General features: G+C 43.0%; 1 long non-coding RNA gene across 8 annotated transcripts in view; it reads left to right on the top strand.

Annotated features, from left to right (window-relative positions):
• The first annotated feature begins 18,360 nt into the window (after nt 1-18,360).
• LOC133513870 (uncharacterized) overlaps nt 18,361-21,867 on the top strand; it is a 158,289-nt gene continuing 154,782 nt past the window's right edge. For all 8 annotated transcript variants that reach the window (XR_009798644.1, XR_009798642.1, XR_009798646.1 and 5 more), the window contains exon 1: nt 18,361-18,556. This is a non-coding gene — a long non-coding RNA (uncharacterized LOC133513870). The remainder of the gene's footprint in view (nt 18,557-21,867) is intronic.

Raw genomic sequence — 21,867 nt, forward strand, 5'->3', positions numbered from 1 at the left:
TTTCATCAGCAAAAAAAAAAAAGGCCTCACAAACCAACGGTGCTTGGGCGGACCCAAATGCAGGACTTCCAGGCTGAGGCATAATGTTCAACGTGGTTTTATTCAGCAAACGGGTCGATACCAAAAAGCAGTGCAAAACAAGACAGAGGCACAAAACGCTAGGCTAGGCGGGATCCAAAAAGACATTCAGCAAGGTCTGATGACTATGGGGGGAAACTAACAAGCCTAACAGGACTTGATCACACCAAAGGGTGCAGAATCGCTTTGACTCGGGGTTACTCTAACTTACGCACAGAAGTGGAGAGCCCCACAGGCAGTGAGTGCAACTCACTAACACAAGGCAACGAACTGGCAAATGCTAGTGACAAAAACTCCAACTAAATGCTTGGTTTAATTACAGTGGCTAATGCGAAACAGCTGTGGCAGGTGACAGGTGTCAGAGAGCTGTGGCCTGGCCACGCCCCTCTTGACAGTGGCCAAGCTTTGCTCATGACAAAAGGCAGTTGCCTATTTGCTTTCAAACTCAACTTGTAACAAACGTGGGAGACGTCATCCATGCCGAAATGGCGACATTTCTTATTAGCAAAAGGAGATTTCAATCTGGCTCATCTCGAACAGCTTTGAACACCGTCTGCAATAACAGACGGGTTCTAAGCGCTCTGGTACAATATGTGAAGTTGTATCTGCCTGCGCTAAGGACGCAAAACAGTCGACGAAACTTATTTTTACCATGTGTATGTCTTCTGAATCAAAGAATTCAAACCTTTTGCTATAAAAAGGTTCTAAAGTGTAATGCTGTGTAATTATAAATGATTAACGTGGCTCATGAATAATCGGTGGTGAAACATTTTAATATCTAACAATGCCAATCATAATATGCAGCACCAATCTTTGGTTAGTTGCATCATTCACTCGCCATTACTCCATATCTTGATCATTACGCATGCCAATAACGATTAGCCACTGTGTGTCCTGGTTTTGAAAAACCCAAATACCGTATTTTCCATACTATAAGGCACAACTAAAAGCCTTTCATTTTCTCAAAAGAACACGGTACGCCTTATAATCTGGTGCGCCTTATATATTAATCAATATTTAGCCTTTAGCGGAGTTCCATCCAATGGATGCATAACGTAACCCAAGCGTCTGTTCTATGCGCCTTATAATGCGGTGCGCCTTATATATGGAAAAAAAAAGTTTCAAAATATCCCAATCATTAAAGGTGCGCCTTACAGTCCGGAAAGTACGGCATGTGCTTTATTCTTACAGTCAAAGCAATATTATTTCACGGAACACAGGAGTGGGTAAACGTCAAAAGGATTAAAAATAATGTCTTGAATTATGCACTGTACATGGGCGTGGGACAATTGTAAATGTCAGCTCATCTACACAAAAAGCATCGTCAGACTTCTGGATCAGAATCAGCTTTAATTGCCAAGTGTGTAAATACACACAAGGAATTTTTCTCCGGAAGTCGGCGCTGCCCAGGTACGACATGCAGAACGAAGAACGAGGAACAACATAGCAACAAGAACCAGAGACATTTCTGTTTATAGGAATTATTCCTTATAAGACGTGCAAGATGTTACATCGATACATATGTGTTAAGAATGTCAATTGTGCAAATGGAGCAGTCTAAAGTGACGAATTGTGCGGCCTACAAAATATTTAAAATATATATATTACTAATACTGATTGGACCAGCAGGATGTGAGCGAGAGCGATGGTGCCGTTCATCTAAACGGCGGTCCACTGAAGTCTTTTGTGTTACTCACCGCATGATCAATGGAATCGCGGCGACTGTTACACGCCTTTGTATTGATTTCAAATTGTCCGTGGGCGTCGTCGATAACCCCGAGACGTTACTGGAGACTCGGGGGTCAAACAACTGTGGCCTCCCGCACAAGCTGCGGCCATCAACGGAAGATTGCTTTGCTTGTGAAGCGCTCAATAAGGAGTCTGAAATAGCAGCCATAAAGGGAAGTGTTATTAGTTTGTACCTTGCAGTGTGGAATGAAACCTGATAATCCCGAATGCCAGTAAAATATATATGGCCAAGATTGTAAAGTTAAATGACACGCTAAATGTAAAAACAAACATTTATTACTATGGCACATCACGCACTTAGAATAAAGGATAAAAATGGAGCATGTAAATATCATTGACGCTCCAACGAATTTGTCATGGTCTTACCTCAGTAGAATTTCTCCCACTGAGTTGTGTCTACTGTTAAAATAACAAATTGCAACCAAAAGAACAAATACTACTCGATTCCACAGCCTGTTTTTATTTCATTCCCCTAGTTGGGATTTTTAACATTAAATTATTCATTTGTTAATTGACTGATGATTGTCTGTGGACACCAGGTTCCACTAATGCATTAAAAAAAATACATACATTTTTTATGAAAAGACTCGCGGCGCACACATATTGTGAGTTCCTGTGGTTTCCTTGCATCATTTCTCATTCAGTTTTTTTTCGTGTATTCGCCAGCGTGAGTACCGAGTTCATGGCGAGTACTTCAGTTTGATTCATAATATATACTGTACCACGTTCTTATGTCCACGCTGCCCTGACGTGCGGAGTTCACATTCTGATGTACGGTTTTCCAACAGCGGCGAGTCTCTTGTCTTTTTTTACACGCACGCGAGGAGAAATTTCAAGGAAGTCGAAGAAAAGCTGCTGACAGTGACATGCAGTATTTAAGTCAGATACAGAAGAAAGTCAAAACAGTGGAAGGTAAGCAAATCTTCTGCTAAAAACCAAGCTCAGGCACGGCCTTGCTTTTCTGCACTCTCTTTAATAAATATGTATGGATCAGAATAATCTCAAACAGCGGCGAGCGCATACATGCCCTAATTTTCAGGAGGTTAAATGTGAATATTCTGTACATAAAATATAACTCAAACTGAAATATTCAGAACCTCGTGTGAATAAATATGAGGCCTTTATTGGCTATAAACAGGCTTTGTTTTGATTTTTTTTTTTCTTTTTTATTACGGATCTGTGTGGGTAAGAAAGGGGTGCGCGACCTCAGCTGGGATATTGAAGGAGCGACGTGACTTTAATATTAAAGTTAATCTCACTGATCCCCAAGGGGCGCGCACGCCGCACAGTGGGCATCCCTTTGCAAACAATTACTTTCCTTCCAAACCATTACCATTGTGATATGACCGTATTTGGACAAAAGGTTGTATTTGTTCACGCTAATGTCCACTATATATACCGGGCAAGCATTTTTAGTGCAGGGATCACACATCAGCTTGTACCTGACTGTGAAAGGAGGTCATCCCCCGAGTAGCGGTAGACTATGAAAACATTCGACGTACGTCACCCAGCGAAAGGCTCCATTTCCATAACCCCGTCCGTCTTGACAGGAAGAGAATCCGTGAGCTCCGCTTGTTGATTCTGGACGGTCACGAGTGTCGATGTAGCCAGGCTCCAGGTTAAAGCACAGATGGACCAATGAATCACTTTAAAGTTGCTTCTGGATCCAAGAGGACCACCCAAACTCTTTAAGTCTTCCAATCGGGAGGAAATTCTGTGATGAATGTGGTACGGACTCTTTTCTTTTCCTTTCGACTTGTCCCGTTAGGGGTCGCCAAAGCCTGTCATCTTTTTCCATCTAAGCCTATCGCGTGCATCTTCCTCTCAAACACCAGCTGTCCTCATGTCCTCCCTAAAGCATCGGTTTAGATACCCATATGCATGGAAGTTTGGGAAACGCTCGAATGACGCTCAATGGACGCCAAACGACGTTCGTTTGACTTTAGTCATACGCCGTGTGCGCTTGGGGATTGTTCAGTGGTCGTTGACAGGTCGCCAGTGAGTCGTTCACTGCAAAGCAAACGATTAAGTAACAACCAAGTAACGCTCGAGTTACGACTGACTAACGATAGCCAAACGCGTGCAACGCTCAGCGAACCTTTAATAAAACGTTCCACGAACGTTCTTGAACGTTCTGCAGCGTTTAAAATTGAACGTTGATGAACGCTGGTCTCGGTGAGAACTTTTGTGCACGTTTAAAACTTTTTTTCCGGACCGGCGTTCTGCGCCGATTCCCAGCGATCATTGACGTTCACTAGCGTTCAAACGACGCTCTTCTGGCGCTATCCCGGCGACCATGGGCGACTACCAACGTTTCCTCAAACGCTATGGAACGCTGACCAGAACGTCAAGGTGTGATGGTGCCATCACCACATCCATCAACCTTTTCTTTGGTCTTCCTTTCGCTCTTTTGCCCGGCATCTGCATCCTCAACATTCTAATATCCTCACTCTCTCGTCTCTGAACATGTCCAAACCATCAAAGTCTGCTCTCTCGAACCTCGTCTCCAAAACACCCAACCTTGGTTGTCCCTCTTTGGAGCTCATTTCTAATCCTATCCAACCTGGTCACTCCGAGCGAGAACCTCAACATCTTCGTTTTTGCCACCTCCAGTTCTGCTTCCTGTTGTCTCTTCAGTGCCGCCATCTCTAATCCGTCCATCATGGCTGGCCTCACCACTTTTTTATAAACTTTGACTTTCATCCTAGGAGAAACTCTTCTGTCACATAGAACACCAGACACCTTCCGCCAACAGTTCCACCCCGCCTGGACCCGTTTCTTCACTTCTTTACCACACTCTCCATTGCTCTGTATTGTTTACCCCAAGTATTTGAAGTCGTGCACCTTCGCCATCTCTTCTCCCTGGAGCTTCGCTCCTCCTCCTCCGCCTCTCACATTCACGCACATATTTTCTGTTTTACTTCGGCTAATCTTCATTCCTCTCATTTCCAGTGCGTGCCTCCATCTTTACAATTGTTCCTCCACCTCCCTGCTTTTCACAATGTCATCTGCGGACGTCATGGTCCAAGGCGATTCCAGTCTAACCTCATCTGTCAGCCTATCCATTACTACCGCAAACAAGAAGGGCCTCAGTACAGATCCCTGCTGCAGTCCCACCTCCACCTTAAATTCTTTTGACACACCAACGGCACACCTCACCACTGTTCTGTGTATGTGGAGAAAATAAGCAGGTCATTCATCAGAAATTTTGCTCGATTTGGTCGGCCTATTAAATGAACAGATTCGCTTGATTGATTTTTATTAATTTATTTCAGGGTTTTTTTTTGTTAACCCAAACTAATGTACTATTGTTTGTCAATTAGCTTGCTATACAAATGTATCTTAATTTTTCCAACTGGAGCCTGATAAATACGTGTGGTTAAAGTATCTTGCTGTTTGTTTCTTCGGGTAGAACTAATTACAGTTTAATGGCAAATTTTAATGGTGTTGAATGTTGTTGACAATGAGTTAATATTATGAGATGTGGCTTTCATTCTAATACAATATGAATATATTTGGAGCAGCATGGTGGCACAGCTGTAAAGCGTTGGCCTCACAGTTCTGAGGACCAGGGTTCAAATCCCAGCCCCGCCTGTGTAGAGTTTGCATTTCTCCCCTTGCCTGGGTGGGTTTTCTCCGGGCGCTCCAGTTTCCTCGCGCATCCCAAAATCATGCACCAATTGGAGACTCTAAATTGCCCCTAGGTGTGATTGTGAGTGCGACTGTTGTCTGTCTCCATGTGCTGGCAACCAGTTCAGGGTGTACCCCGCCTCCTGTCTGATGACAGCTGGGATTGGCTCCAGAAGTCCCGCAACCCTCGTGAGGCTAAGCGGCTCGGAAAACGGATTGATGGATGGATACATTGAACAACAGATGACTCATAACTTTCTTGATGTTCTGAAATCTTGAACTATATTGCGCCTACTCTACAATTATTTGGTAATTCCTCCTTTTTAAAATTGACTGAGCGGTAGTACTTAATTTCCTGATTCAGTATTGAGTTGTGAAATTGTCATTTATTGAATTTGAATGTCACGACCAAGCGACATGGGGTTGGACCCAAATGCAGGACTCCGAGGCAGGGACATGATTTTTGAGGGTAGTGTAATTATGGCGGAGGTCATACACAGGTGAGCAATCCAAAAAGGCAGAAGCACAAAATGCACGTAGAGAAAAAGGCCAAATCCAAAAATCCAGTATCGAGGTCCGATAATTACGAGGAACAACTTGAAACATGAACTAGACCATGAACTAGACCTGACTTGGTGCCACAGAAACGCTGTAATGAGGGAGATATTCGAACAAGAAGCTTGCGTACTCACACACAATGATGCAGTGTCAACCACGACAAACCGGCAACTGACAATGACAAACACGGGGCTTATGGAGATCGTGCACATCGTGTCACCATTTTTATGGCGCCATATTGCCGGTCAAACGAAGCTGCTCAGCAGCGTGGGAGTCCTTGAACCGGAGCAGATTTTTCAAATTGCCGTAGACCTGTTGCGCTGTTGGTTGTGTTCCGATCATTTCATTTCAGGTAGAAATTATTCTTCGCAATGCCAAGTTGACTCATTTGAGAACAATGCGTAATCAAAAGAAGAAGAAAAAGTCTGTCGCAGAGAGGTTTACGAAGGTTAACATGTGGTCGCAATATGCTTCTGTGTACGGAAGAGATGACTCCCTGTCCTAATTTTTTTTTTCCAATAATAGTTAATGAATGCGAGTTTGTGTAAAACCAGGGGTCATTTATTTAAATATTGGTATTTGTATTGAGAATATCTGCGTGGGTCCAGCACAATGTGGGATTTATTCCTGATCGAGAACAGATCCAGTAACGAATCGAACGAAATGCGTCCAGACTTTTATATGCTTTTAAACTCTTCTGTGTAAATCTCGACGACTTATTCACCAGATACATGTGTAGATCCGGTTGTCCGAGGCAAGCGAAAGCGGGTTAACAATCCTTTTTCTTATCGATTTATGCATTAAATATGAATCCTCTATGCCAAGTGTTTCTCATTTTTCCCCGTACTTCCGTTTATTATCACTTCAATGTTTAAGGATAGTAGACAAAACTCTGGGTGGCGCGCTGCAAGACATATTTTCGTTTCGTCTCAACGGAATCAACTTTCAACGACCCTTTGTTTGACCGGCAGTATGGCAACATAAAGAAAAATGACGTGATTTTACGATCTCTGTGTGGCTGGCCTAATTACCGTCAATGAGGTTCAGGTGAGGAGCTGCTGAAGGTGCACAATGGCCGATGGCTTTGCCACACCCCTGAAATTTGAAATCTCATTGTGGACAGTTTTAAAGTACCTACAAAAGCGCCGATATCACATTACTTACTGTACAATGAAACCCAAAATCTCCAACCAAATTTTGTCATCTCCTCCATCGTTCCAAGCATGTATTAATTGATACACGCTAGACAGAAACAGTTTTCAGACTAAATAAATTACAGAGCAGTTCACTCCCTTGATTTTTTTTTTTTTCCAATAAACTTTTGACATTCACTTTTTTACATTAATGCAATCCTTCATGATGAGATTACATCTCACATTTGTCATACATTTGCTGTCTTGAATTAAGTAGAACTGGTCCCATGTGGTGTGAGGTGTTCAACCACGGCCAGTGATTTTCTACCCAGTAAATAAATGTTAATAAAACCTCTAAATCACTGAAAGCTATAAGGATTTTATGAACATTATGAATTTATGCAGTGTATTTCCCCATGCACAGCACCATGGGTTTTCTATAGGGAACATAACCCCCAATTTAATGAGTGCATTTGTTACAAAGATGACTTTTTTTCCCCGGTTTTGTCCACAAGCCCAGCAGCGTTTGGAAAAACTCATTTATTATTTTTGATGTGTAAGCACTTGGCTGTTGAATTTATACAATAAAGTGAAACCAACCACCAACCGGTTGATGGATAAATGATATCATTTCCTCTGCACATTATAAACACCGTGAACTCCATCTTATTGTACGATGACGTGGTAAAAGTAAGATGTTAAGTAAAGCGATTGAGTATTGACCACGGCAAGAGCGAGGAAATCCACGACCGACGATCCACCCTACGGTAGCCCCGTGACGTCAAAATGAAAAGTCGACAACGTGATGTCGACCAATAGGATTGCGTATTGTGATTGCCGCATCGCCTCCAGTGCGGTTGTCAGCATATCTGGTCGCTCTTGTCAACATTTATTAGAGAGCACAAACCCATGTTTGCCAAAGCTTTAGAGCGTTGACCAGTGACACATTTTCTGGTTCCAACCTCTCACTGTGGTAGATTTCAAAAAGATAAAGCCGAGCGGTCGTGAAAAATGAAATGCGGTCATGTAGTGTTAGGGTTAGCAAGATTTAATGGCAGTAGTCGATGTTCAGAACTGTGGGAACTACAGAGGAATAAAGATGATGCGCCGCGCAATGAAGTTATGGGGAAGAGTAATCGAGGCTAGACTCAGGACAGAAGTAAGTCTCTGCGAGGAACAGTTTGGTTTCATGCCTAGAAAGAGTACCACAGATGGACTATTTGCGTTTGAGGATGCTCGTGGAAAAGCATGGAGAAGGTCAGAAGGAGCCACGTTTTGTCTTTGTAGACCTTGAGAAAGCCGATGACAGAGTACCAAGAGAGGAACTGAGGTACTGCATCCGCAAGTCTCGTGTGGCGGAGAAATATGCACTGTGACTCAGCTGGTAAAGCGTTGGCCTCACAGTTCTGAGGTCCCGGGTTCATTTTCTCCTTGTACCTACGTGGGTTTCCTCCGGGCACTCCAGCTTCCTTCCACGTTCCAAAAACCTGCAACATTAATTGGATACTCTAAATTGCCCCCCGGTGTGATCGTGAGTGCGTCTGTTTGTCTCAATGTGCCCTGCGATTGGTTGGAAACCAGTTCAGGCTGTATCCCGCCTCCTGCCCGTCGACAGCTGGGATAGGCTCCAGCACTCCCCGCGAAGCTTGTGAGCACAAGCGTCGGAGAAAATGGATAGTACAGGACATGAGATGCGCTGTCGGTCAGAAGTAGTCTGACATAATGCAATCGACAAAGACCAAATTTGCCTCATAGTCTGATCTTGGCAATCGAACGTTTCTTTCGGCTTGTCCCGTTAGGGGTCGCCACAGCGTAACATCTCAGATGAACCCTCATATTTGTTTGGCACAGTTTTTACACCGGATGCCCTTCCTGACGCAACCCCTCTTGGGGAGTATGTCTGATCTTGGCAATGGGAGGTGAAAAAGGCATTTTAGGGTAAAAAATAAAAAATACAACCATTTTATACATACATTTTCGGGGGGGGGGGCTAAGGCATTTTCGACAATGCTTCAGCCCCCCCTAACGACCTCACTCTATTGCTCCATCAATTGTTTATTTTTATATAGTGTCCAAGCTGGGAAGAATATCCACCGGAATACCAAGAAGTAGAGGGTCTACCTCATTTTCAGAGATAGTGTGGGTGAAAATATCGTTCATCTGGACACTGCACTGGAGGTCCTTCAATCCCTTGATGAAATGAAGCCCATTGAAGTGAGAATAAAGCGGCACATAAAAATCGATGGACGGATGGATGGAAGAAGTCCATTATTGTTATTTTGGAAGCAGGCTACACTTTAAAGGTATTCGATTGAGAGTATAACTCAGTATAGAGTCTAACTCAAAGTGAGGCTTTGCTTTCAGTATCTGCCAAGTGTACTTCAGTAATTACTATATTATACACCGCTCATATTCGCACGCTGGGTTGATTGTTTACTGATAACGATGTCAGCCAAATTCCATTTTTTTTTTGCTTTCATGCCCTAATTACAAGGTGTTGGCAGCTTCATTCACTACTTCAGGATGTACACCGCTGGGGAGAGCACATGGATCAAGGAAAGGGAACGTGAAATCTCGGCATATGTTTCATAAACTGACTTTGAGAATGCGAAAAGCAGCCAAGGTCTCCATTTTATAGGTTACTCGGTTTTGTATTTGAAACAGATTGTGTCAGTGACTTAAGATGTACAGAATAACTGGTGCCAGTCCAGGCACTGTGGATCGAATTCACAATGTGTTATAAATTCTGGTTTCTATTAATATTTAAATTGCTTATAGGTAGCCTGGAACCTTTATGTCTTTTTATTGGTGCTTTTCTACACAGACGTGACGGCGCTGTAAAGGTTTGCTCCGAACGCTGTCCGTTTTCCAAGTCAATTCAGGTTTTCTTGCAAATTAAACGTGACAGAAAGTGCAGTTATTGCAGGATTAAAAAAATAATTAAAAACATACCAAGATCTGACATTATGAACTGCTTATTTAGTTGTATTCGTCTGAGAACTGCTTCGGGTTCCTGTTGCTAGCATTTGTGTGGCAGGAAACAAAAGTTAAGGACAACAACGCGCTGCTTTTAGTCAGAGCACAATTGCACATTGAATTGCTCCAACCTTGGTTTGTGGAAGTCAACAAAATACTTTGGCGCTGTTCAATCATTGTGCCTTAAAAATTAATGATAAGTCACAACTTCGGGAGGGCTTGTGAGTCAAATAAAACGTGTTAAAGTTTCCTGAATATTCCAGAGCTTTGAGTTAAATTTTATTGACCAACTTTATTTACACCTCCCCTTCGCTAAACATAGATTTGAAAATTAAATTGAAATGAAGTGTTCTCCAAAACCGACAAATTGATCAGAAAGGCAGTCAAGGCCGGAATAATAATAAATAATATATCAAAATCAATGGGGACAGAAGCAACTTGGAGTGTACCGTACAGTGAAAAAAATAAGTATTTGAACACCCTGGTATATTGCAAGTTCTCCCACTTAGAAATGATGGAGGGATCTTAAATTATCATCATAGGTGCATGTCCACTGTCAGAGAGATTATCGAAAAAGAAAAATCCAGAAATTACAATGTATGATTTTTTTTTTAACAATTTATTTGTGTGATACAGCTGCAAATAAGTATTTGAACGCCTGAGAAAACCAATGTTAATATTTGGTACAGTAGCCTTAGTTTGCAATTACAGAGGTCAAACATTTCCTGTAGGTTGTTCAGCAGGTTTGAAAACACTGCAGGAGGGATTTTGGCCCACTCCTCCACACAGATCTTCTCTAGATCAGACAGGTTTCAGGGCTGTCGCTGAGAAACATGGAGTTTAGGCTCCCTCCAAAGATTTTCTATTGGGTTTAAGTCTGGAGACTGACTACACCACGCCAGAACCTTGATATGCTTCTTATGGAGCCACTCCTTGGTTTTCCTGGCTGTGTGCTTCGGGTCGTTGTCATGTTGAAAGACCCACAGCCATGACCCATGTTCAATGCGCTGACTGAGGGGAAAGAGGTTCTTCCCCAAAATCTCACAATACATGCGGCCACGGTCATCCTCTCTTTAATACAGTGCTGTCGTCCTGTCCCATGTGCAGAAAAACACCCCCAAAAATGATGCTACCACTGTCATGCTTTACAGTAGGGATGGTGTTCTTGGGATGGAACTCATCACTCGTCTTCCTCCAAACACAGTTAGTGGAATCATGACCAAAAAGTTCCATTTTGGTCTCATCTGACCACAAAACTTTCTCCCATGACTCCTCTGTATCATCTAAATGGTCATTGGCAAACTCAAGACAGGCCTTGACATGTGCTTATTTAAGCAGGGGGACCTTCCGTGACATGCATGATTTCAAACCATGACATCTTAGTGTATTACCAACAGCCACCCTGGAAACGGTGGTCCCAGCTCTTTTCAGGTCATTGACCAAATCCTATCGTGTAGTCCTGGGCTGATTCCTCACCTTTCAAGGATCATTGAGACCCCACGAGGTGATATTTTGCATGGGGCTCCACTCCAATTGAGATTGACCGTCATGTTTAGCTTGTTCCATTTTCTAATGATTGCTCCAACAGTGGACCTTTTTTTCACCAATCTGCTTGGCAATTTTTCCATCGCCCTTTCCAGCCGTGTGGAGTTGTACAATTTCGTCTCTGGTGTCTTTAGGCAGCTCTTTGGTCTTGGCTATGTTACAAGTTTGAATCTTACTGATTGTATGGGATGGACAGGTGTCTTTATGCAGCCCACGACCTCACACTGGTACGTCTGATTTAGGATCATACATGAAGTGGAGGTGGACTTTAAAGCCGGACCAACAGGTCTTTGAGGGTCAGAATTCTAGCTAATAGACAGGTGTTCAAATACTTTGCAGCAGTATCACACAGATAATTTATGAAAAAAATCATACATTGTGATTTCTGGATATTTCTTTTTAGATGATCTCTCTCACAGTGGACATGCACCTATGATGAAAATTTCAGACCCCTCCATTATGTCTAAGTGGAAGAACTTGCAATGGAGCAAGGTGTTCAAATACTTATTTTCTTCACTGTATATATTTAAACACTGATACATGCATTAGTATCAGTTTGGGAAGGCTAAATTATGTCCCTTTTCATTGATGGGGCTGAGATGCGTCACTGATAGAGGAAGTGGCTCTATCATATGTGCCGTAAAAATGGAATGAACCCTGGAATAGAGAAGACTTTCATCTGTTCTGATAAGACAGCCCTGATTACATCTAAATGTAGAGCAACGTCTGGTAGACTATCAATCAAAACCGTGAAAAGTTGGGATCGGGCGGGAGGGGGCGACTGCAAGAGCGGAATCCTTTTAATTTCCTACGACGGTATCCATTAGCTCTCATCACCACACTGCCATTAGAGGTGGAAATCGTGAGGGCCACTGCCTCCCCCACCAGTGGGAGAGAGGGAGCTAATGTAGCGTTCACATGCTGTTTTAGCCTCACATAGCGCCCCCGTGACGCCGCCTTCGGCCTCTTTCTGAGCGTCTTTTTAGACATTTTCCACTCTATCACTTGCCATTCATTTTTTTTTCTCCTCTCAGCCACATGTGCCTCCCTTGGCCCTTGAGCAAGACTTGAAAATGCTTTAGGTCTTTTTTTGTGTGTGTGTTTTTCTCCTGCTTAGTACAGTTGCCGAGGAAGTGAAAGAAGGGGTTTCTTTTAATTGGATTCTTTTAGGGCAGGGGTGCCCAGACATTTTTACCCCAAGATCTACTTTTCAACCAGCCAGCCTCTCGCGAGCTACCGATGACAGGGGTGGGGGTGCGGGTGCGGGGTGGGATGATGCTCCCAAACCATTTTAAGGTTAATGTTATGATGCCTCCTATATTTAAAATACAGAATTGGCTTTTTGTGCACCGTTTTGTCTGCGCTTTCATCTTGGATCAGGCTGTGCCAAGGTGGAGTTTTAAAATGACACACCATCTCATCCTGCACTTTCTACTTTGGCTTCAGACCAGATCTTTCCCACTCGGAAAAGAGAAAATCTCAATTTAAACACTTTTTCTTTGATCATTCACATACTCTGCCAGTCATTGTATCTCAGAACAACAGCATTTCTCTTTTAATTTTCTCCATTAATATCCAAAGTAAATATAAGCAGTATGTCTAGCTCGTCTTTGCTCTACGTTGCTCATACTGTGTTGCTAACTAAAGCAGCGGTAGTTACGCTGTCATTATAAAACACATTGGTGGGCTGCGTAAGTACTGTAACATTTGTTAGTATGAGTGTACATTTTTAAGAGCGGGGGTGTAAGGTAAACTAGGAAAAAGAGAGTGTGGCGGAGCAGCGGTCGTTGTTAGAGAAAGTTCCAAGTGCTGCCTAAAAGAAACCAGTGGCAGCTTCTTTTCATTTTTTTACAGTACGCATGTGAATTGTGCCATTGGATGTAACAAGCAGTCATCCCTCACTCATTGAATCACATTGCAAAATGCCACAAACTGAATAGCTGGATGTTGTACTTTCGATCGATCAACGCATTGAGCATCCCTGTTTTAGGGTATCGAGACAGAACGGGTCTATTTTGTTTTTATGACGGGATTAGCAAATGAATTAGTTTTGGACTCCCAAAGAGAGAGCATGGTGTAGCTTTTGGAAAAAGTTTTTTTTTTGTATCTAAATGTCTTATGCCATCAAAATTAATGCTTTTTTACTGCTTCATACGTAATAAAGGTTAAAACAAGTTTGTGAGATGGTTCAAGTTTCAGTTGAATAATAAGTTCTTTGAGGTCTGTTTGTAAGCAATAATTGATGGGATGTAAAAAGCATGGCAAACAATTTGATCAGAATTGGGTGCCATCTTGATGTAGATAATGCTACTCATTATTCAAGTAACCACCAACTCAACTCAAACCAGTGCGGCCCTGGGTCACGCTTAATGTCCGAAAACAACGGAGGAGAAGATGATTTTCTCACTTTGCGTGCACCTGAAGCTTTTTGTTAACTGCTACCAACGAAAAAAAAAAGCACAAAAGAAAACAGAGAGGGTAAAAAAGAAGGAAAGCAAGGACATCGACGTATCCGGTATTTGCTTCTTTTGAGTTCTGTTGGAGACTACCGGTACTTTACTGTGAACCAAGGTAGCAATAGCATTAGCCACACATTACACACACTCGCTCACACACAGTTTTTTTTTTTTTTTCTTATCCATATTTTCTCTGAGCCGTCATAGGTTGCCAGAGAGCTCTCTTGTCACATCATTCGTCAGATGCTCAGAGTTTGCCTGCACTGCATAAAGTATCATCAATATTCTGGGGATTGTTTTGGGTTAAAAACCGGGGAAACCATTTCGATAAACCAGGAGGGCAGATGCTTGATTGATTAACGAAAATGACAAAACAGACAATTTGACTAAGGTGTAGCAAAGGTTTAATAATAACCTTCTCAAGAGTGGAATCAGACAGCGGGATCGGCGCCAAGAGAAGACTGCAGAAAATCTTATTGCTCTCTTCTTTTATCTTTATCTTCATCTTACCCTACACGACCTGGGCCCAATTCCGTGGATGCAGAGTTCAAATGGCTTGCACCTCATCTCCTTTCCTGGCAACAAACACACATCCTGCCCAAAAACTGATTTTCCGATCTCATCAGTTCTTTGCAGTCTGTTGCGCCACTCCACAATCTTCCACAGAAAATGCAATGTTCGTTGACATTATCAAAACATATCGTAATAAAATAGTGACTGTCCTTAATTTGTACATGTAAGTTTATCTTACTACTTACTACAGTGCTCAGCAAAATGAATTGTCCATCCATCCATCCATCCATCCATCCATCCATCCATTTTCTACCGCTTCTCCAGGTCAGGTCGCGGGGGAAGTAGCTTAGCAGGGATACCCAAACTTTCCTTTCCCCAGCCACTTCTTCCAGCCAGCGTTTCCGGGGTCGTCCCCAGGGGTCTCTTTCCGGTGGGACATGCCCGGAACACCTCACCGGGGAGGCGTCCGGTGTGACGGTCTGAGCGATCGCCCGTGCCGAAAAGTCTCCTTGTGATGAATGCGCATGCGTGACTAAGAGGGGAACTCTGGGTACGTAGCCGACGCTTACTTACGCACTCATTCCTCCTCCTCCTTCTTTCTTTTACATAGAGGGAGCTCACATAGATTATATCCTCACTAACCTAACCTTAAAACAAAACTTGATAAAAAGATAAACACATATACATCTGTTCACTGTGTTCATCTTTCTGAGGCGTCCATCATGTTACGTGTGAATTTTGACTAGTTATTAGTTGTATTGCGTTTCTGACAATTTAATCTCACACACGTCAACACAACACAAACACAATAAAATAGCTAACACAAAATGGGCGTTCAAGAACAGAGTAGTTGAGCCACAACAGCGAATAGTCACCAATTTTGAACGAGCGTCCCCAAACAAACAAATGTTCTTCCCAGCGGGTATTCCAAGTTAGTGAAAGTTCCGGCCGGTCCAAAATCGAAAGGCAGAAGGCGACCATGTAGTTGGCGTTCCAAGCAGCGTAGTTTCGCAACATTTCACATACATAACAATAGAGAAAATGAACACTCGGCGACAAGTTGTCGAATGGCACACGTTGAAGCATGGATGGGGACTTTTCATACTGGCCGGAAGTTTACAAAATATTTATGCGCATTAATCACAAGGAGACTTTTCAGCACCGGGAGCACTCAAACCATCCCACAGGGAGGCATCCTGATCAGATGCCCCAGCCACCTCATCTGGCTCCTCTCAATGTGGAGAAGCAGCGGTTCAAAACTGAGCCCCTCCCGGATGACCGAGCTTCTCACCTTATCTCTAAGGGAGAGCCTGAACTCATTTAGTCGGCTTGTATCCCGGATCTTGTTCTTTGGGTCACGGCCCACAGCTCGTGCCCACAGGTGAGGGCAGGAACGCAGATCGACTGGTAAAATGAGAGCTTCGCGTTTCGGCTGAGCTCCCCCTTGACTACAACGGACCAATAAAAAGTCCGCATCACCCCAGACGCTGCACGGATCTGTCTGTCAATCTCCCGCTCCATTCTTCCCTCATTCTTTGAACAAGACCCCAAGGTACTTGAACTCCTCCACTTTGGCCAGGATCTCATCCCCGACCCGGAGAGGGAACCCCACCCTTTCCCGACTGAGGACCACGGTCTGTGATTTGGAGGTGCTGATTCTCATCCCAGCCGCTTCACACTCTGCTGCGAACCGCTCCGGTGAGCGTTGGAGATCACGGCTTGAATTGACTTAAAAAAAAAAAAACGAATAACTACTTTTGTATGATTTTTGACAAGGGCACATTTGTTTATTCTGGTAGGTCCGCTGTTGCTTGGTGAAAAGGACGTAGCATGCATTCAACTCCGTTGTCTGATGCCCATGCAAAGTCAGTGCGGTTTGGTCTCTTTTCAATGTTGCCAGGTGTGCTGCCATTGGCCCGCTCTCGTATTAATTAACCGTTCCAGTGTGAGGAATCTTCTGTTCCAACACGTCAAAATCTATTATGAGCTTCATGGCTGCCTTCCCATCGGCAAATGAACCCCATCCAGTCTCTCCCTACCTGATGTGCTTGTCTGGAAATGTGTGATTATTTTCTTGTCACATGGGCCAGAGACCTGTTCAAATGATCCCCCCCCCCCCCCCAAAAAAAAAAAAAAAAAACTCAAAATTTTCCCCGAGAGCACAGATGGCAGAAGCTCAAGCGAATTAATTAACAGTCACAGTTCTTCGTTGATCGGTTTGCATGGTTTTTTGGCTACAATTTCCCAAAAACTGCATATTATGTACATGAAAGTGTCATGCGCCATCGGTGCAGGGAAGGACCTGAATGCAGGACTCCGAGACAAAGGCATAATGTCCAGTGGGTTTTATTTCAGAAGCAGTGTTCGTACCCGGTGACCCGGTGCAAACTCAATGAACTCGAAAATACCCGTGACGTAAACTCCAACATAAATTCATGGTCAATTAACATGCCCGATGCGCAGCAGCCGTGACGAGTGTTAGAGGTGGCGCCGCCCGGGGCGGTGACGGGGCCACCCCGTTCCTGGCGGTACTCCAGCCCTGCTCATGACAGAAACTTTGTGGATAGGTGGCGCATTTCCATAGCAAGAAGACATTACATTTGGCCATGGAAGATGGATTTATGGATCATTTTCTCCCGGTGGGACTGACAATCCCCATTGGTGTATGAATGTGTGTGAATGGGAAGTTTTGTAAAGCGCTGTGGGCACTGTGATAGTGTATATAAAGCGCTATATAAGTGGAGTCCATTTACCATTTGTTGCATATCAGATTAATCACGGGGACTGAGTAATCATTTTTTATTTTATCAGCACAGAATGTCAAACGTCTTCAATTTTGTGGAGGTGCTTGTTCAGTAGCTTGTAAGGAATGATTTTATATATTATTTTGGTCAAAAACAAATAAACTATTATTATAAAGTTACTATGTGTAAAATACAAGTATGAAATTTCTATAAATGTGTGGCACATGGTTTTTGGACATTAATAACATGGACAGTTAAAAAAAATTATTATTAACTCATTATTTTGGACCACCCAAAACACAACAATACTTTACCCCTCAAATTCAACTCGTGTGTGACTGGACATGTACAACATTTGCTTTGCCAGCAGAGGGCGCTGTGTTGCAGTCGCCGGCCAAGAAGCTGCAGAATAGTGGAAGATTTCGCTTGTGAGAACTGTTAGCGGATGCAATTTATGTGCTGTTGACAAAAAAATAAAATAAACAACTTTAATATGCTGCGCAAAGAATCGGGTGACTCCATTGTTTAAAGTGTAACATATGTATAGTTGCCCTTTAACCCTTTACCCAAAGTTAGTACAGTCCAGTACAGATGTTACACGTTGTCAATCAACTCCAACTTTGTTTTATTTTGCTGAGTTTTAGTAATTTTAGCAGCTTATATCTCCCCATTTTCCAGGTTGGTGTAATACTTTCACGCCATTATGTGAAAAATGTGTGCTGTATTCACACTCACTCAGACTTCATAACTTGTTTTTACTAAATACATATTCACTTTTATGCATAAATTAATAACGTGGAGGTGGAAAAGTGGGAACTGGTTAGACTCGCGAACCGTACCTGGCTCTTTTGATGGCTCCATATGGCTCGCAGAGCCCTCATAACAAATTATTCTACAGGTGATTTCTGTCATGCATGCAGCGCAAAAGACTCAAAGACAGTTTGTCCTAGTGGGCTTGCCGTAGTTTACTGTGTAAGTCGTTGCGCGCAGCTGCAAAAGGTTCGAACGCCGATCCGTTGGAGGAACTAATTAGGGAAACGCTGTTTATTTGACAAAGGGCGAAATATGAGCAGTACCGAAGCTTTTCACAAGACGAGTCCCGATTAATGGATGGAAGTCTCAACGCCTGCGTGAATCTATAACGACGTATGAAGCACCAAAAGTCGCATTAATGGTAAGAAGCACTTTTGTCATCATTGCTTAGCAACAGCGTAACAATGTTATTTAAAAGAATTCAGAGACTTATTGTACTCTAAAAGTGTTGCTTTTACATAAATGTGCAAATGCACCTGCTTTTAGTTTTTTTCAAATATTTTATAGCTCTCTCGAGGTTTACATTTTAAAATATTTGGCATTTATGGCTGTCTCACTCGAAACTTTTCCCGACCCCTGGGTTAGAGAGTCTGGCTCACAGTTCTGAGGACCGGGATTCAAATCCTGGCCCCGCCAGTGTGGAGTTTGCATGTTCTCCTTTGTGGGTTTTCTCCAAGCACTCCGGTTTCCTCAAACATCCCAAAAACATGCACTGATTACACAGTTTAGGTGTGATTTTTTTTTGAGTGTGAATGGTTGTTTGTTTCCATTTTTCCTGGCAACCAGTTCAGGGTGTAGCCCTCCTCCAGCACTCCTGTGACCCTTGTAAGGATAAGTGGCTCAGAAAATGGATGAATGCTTATTAATGTGGATAAAAGGACGTGTTTAACGCCGTTCTTTGCGCGGAATGCTTTGTGTTGCTTTGCAGCCCACAATCTCTCCAAATTGTCTGTGCTCCACTTGTGTGTCCTTGTTAGCGACGTCCTTTTGCTTCTTTAAAATGCTAAGTGGCATTGAGAGAATCCCGCTTCGTCAAATGTCTGCCAGCGCGCATGTATTGATATTTGGCAGAGATTTAGCAACACCAGAAGATCCAAGATATAGTTTTGCAGAATCGGATCATATTGTATCACAATTGCAGTGATAAAGGAGTCAATGACAAAATTGCGTTTGTATGTACAAATTGTGAGTAGCTATGTGTGAATGTGGTGTAATTTTTTTATACTCGTGAACGTGTTTATTGAAGTGTCACCATTAAAATGTCATCTGTTGCATCGGCTCTGTGATAAAGCCGCCGCAAAGCGTATGAGCGTATGGAACATAACCTATAATCTCATGACGATTGTCAATTGCCCGGAGTCAGTGCTTCTAAATGAGATTTTCCTGAATTGTGAGCACGGCCGCTTTCCTAGTTGTGAGCATGTGCACGCAAGCAACCACATTCTCGCTCTTGTTTTTCTTTACTCCCATCGAAAAGAGTTCCTTTTTTTTTTTTTAATCAAATGAGTTATGCCGGTTAGGTGTCACATTAAAGGTGAAAAAAAAAAAAAACTTGTGAAAATATTACTCGATATGCCAGCTTTGGCTTCGGTTTAATGGCACTCTCTGAAGAACGGTAGGTGAAAAGGCTGTCACCACAAAGTACGCAGCATAGTTTATTCACAAAGTTGATTTTAAATAGAATTTAAAATGCAACACTGAAACAATTCAATAAATTAAATCATAATCTCTGATGTTGTAAAATTAACTTTTATAACGTGGTGAGTTTTTGTGTGTAATGATTTGTGAAAATAAATTTGATCACGATTTAAATGTTGCAACGGGAGCAAGAATTTATGACTTGATGTGCCAACTGTCATGAAATGCATGATTTTTAGTATGTTATTAATGAAAAAACGGCAGTCGACATGGACCCATACGTTTTTTTTCACCACAAAACGTGATTTTTGACATATACAACTTTTTGTAATTTCCCGCCATGTAAATCTTCTCGAGGGATTTATTTTCGGGAAGTGACGTACATGGCGGGACCGCCCTCAAGTGGACCCGTTTGTTTCTATTAGTGTTACCTCCCGGAAGGTAGCGCGTTGTTCCTTCGTGTTCGCCAAAATGCCGGCCCGTTGCATCGCTGGACATTGCTTGAACACTCGAGAGGATGGATTTATCCTTCATAAGTTTGCAAGAGACCTGGTTTGCCGTGAAAAATGGATTGCACGGTGCAAAGGACGAGAGCTTCGTGGGTTCCGAATGACAGGTAGGTGTTTATACAGCTTCTAAATGAAGAAAAACAATAGTTGTGGGGAGGCGTAATCATAAATCAGGGTTGCTAAATATGTCGACGTGAACGTCGGAAGGCTTCTGTGCAGCAGTCGCTGAAGGGCGGCCTCCGCAGGCCTTATGGATCGCTACCGACCTTGTCGACGAGGCCGAGCCGGCCGACGGCCTTGTCGACCAGGGTGGCTCGCCGCCGCGGTCGCTCATGTCCGTCACCGAATTGGGCGTTTATCACAGCCGCGGGGAGGTGGTTTGGCCGCGATCCGCACGTTATCTAAATATGGCTTGAAACAATAGGGTAATATTGCCCCGAATGCACTTGACTCTGTTGTGAGATGTTTACTTCGAAAAGAGCTTCCGTGTCTGAAGGGGCGTGTCCTGCAGTTGGGGCCACAGCGTGTTTTCAACGGCGAATGTTCAAGGTGACGTCACCGACAGTAAATGCAGCCAATATGGCGACCACTCGGATGTCGTCGAATGAGACTTCCGCAACTTTGCGTGTGGATGACGCGCTCTCTGCTCATATTTATTTTTTTTTTAGTGTAGACATTGATGTGAATAATCTTATGTATTTTTCATTTCAATATCTAGAATATTTATAGGGATGACGACTGGAAATTTAATGGCGGCTCGATTTGACTGTTTTTTTCTCTTTGGGCCTTGCTTGAGACTTGCACAATCTGTATGTGACTTACTATAATTTCTGGTACTTGGATTGTCTTCAGTCATTCAATTTACATGAAATCTTTAATTATCCCTCATTTACCAAATTGACGGATTGCGGTAACAATGTCCATCACAAGGTGCTTAGAGCCTCTTATTGTAGTGTGGCGGGGACCCACATCTATCTTTCCTTTCCATTTCCTCCTAAGTGATACCGTCAAAATTGCAGAACCGCTATCTAGTCTGGAAAAAAAAAGAAATTTTTATTTCCTGTGCTTTAGCCTGCCAAGCAATTACGGTTTTATACTGCCCACAAACAAACAGATAAGTCCGCGATCATAACTGCATTATGTCTTCCTCGTGCTTCAGCAGCAGTGGGCAACTTCCCGTTATATTACCAAATAGTTGGGCATTGCACATTGTGATTCAGTAAGGGGTTGCGCCCCGATGCATCTTACATGTCAGTCGAAATGTTTCAGACATCGTCTCCGGCACAGTCAAACATTGATTTTTTTCCTTTTTTTTTTTTTTTCACGACAGCTTCCAGAACAGCCATGGAAAAATGCAAGTTTCATTCTTGGATTGGGTCTCCGACTCGAAGTTTAAAATTGGATTTTTCTGTGTGAGTTGTCTGTCTTTACTCCAGCTTCTTTCAACAGATGCAAAGATTTCTCTTAGGTTGCATCTGTCCAGCCATTTTCTTAGCCGCTTATCCTCACAAGGGTCGCGGGGAGT

Source organism: Syngnathoides biaculeatus, chromosome 2 (genome assembly GCF_019802595.1).
Source record: "Syngnathoides biaculeatus isolate LvHL_M chromosome 2, ASM1980259v1, whole genome shotgun sequence".
Classification (NCBI taxonomy): domain Eukaryota; kingdom Metazoa; phylum Chordata; class Actinopteri; order Syngnathiformes; family Syngnathidae; genus Syngnathoides; species Syngnathoides biaculeatus.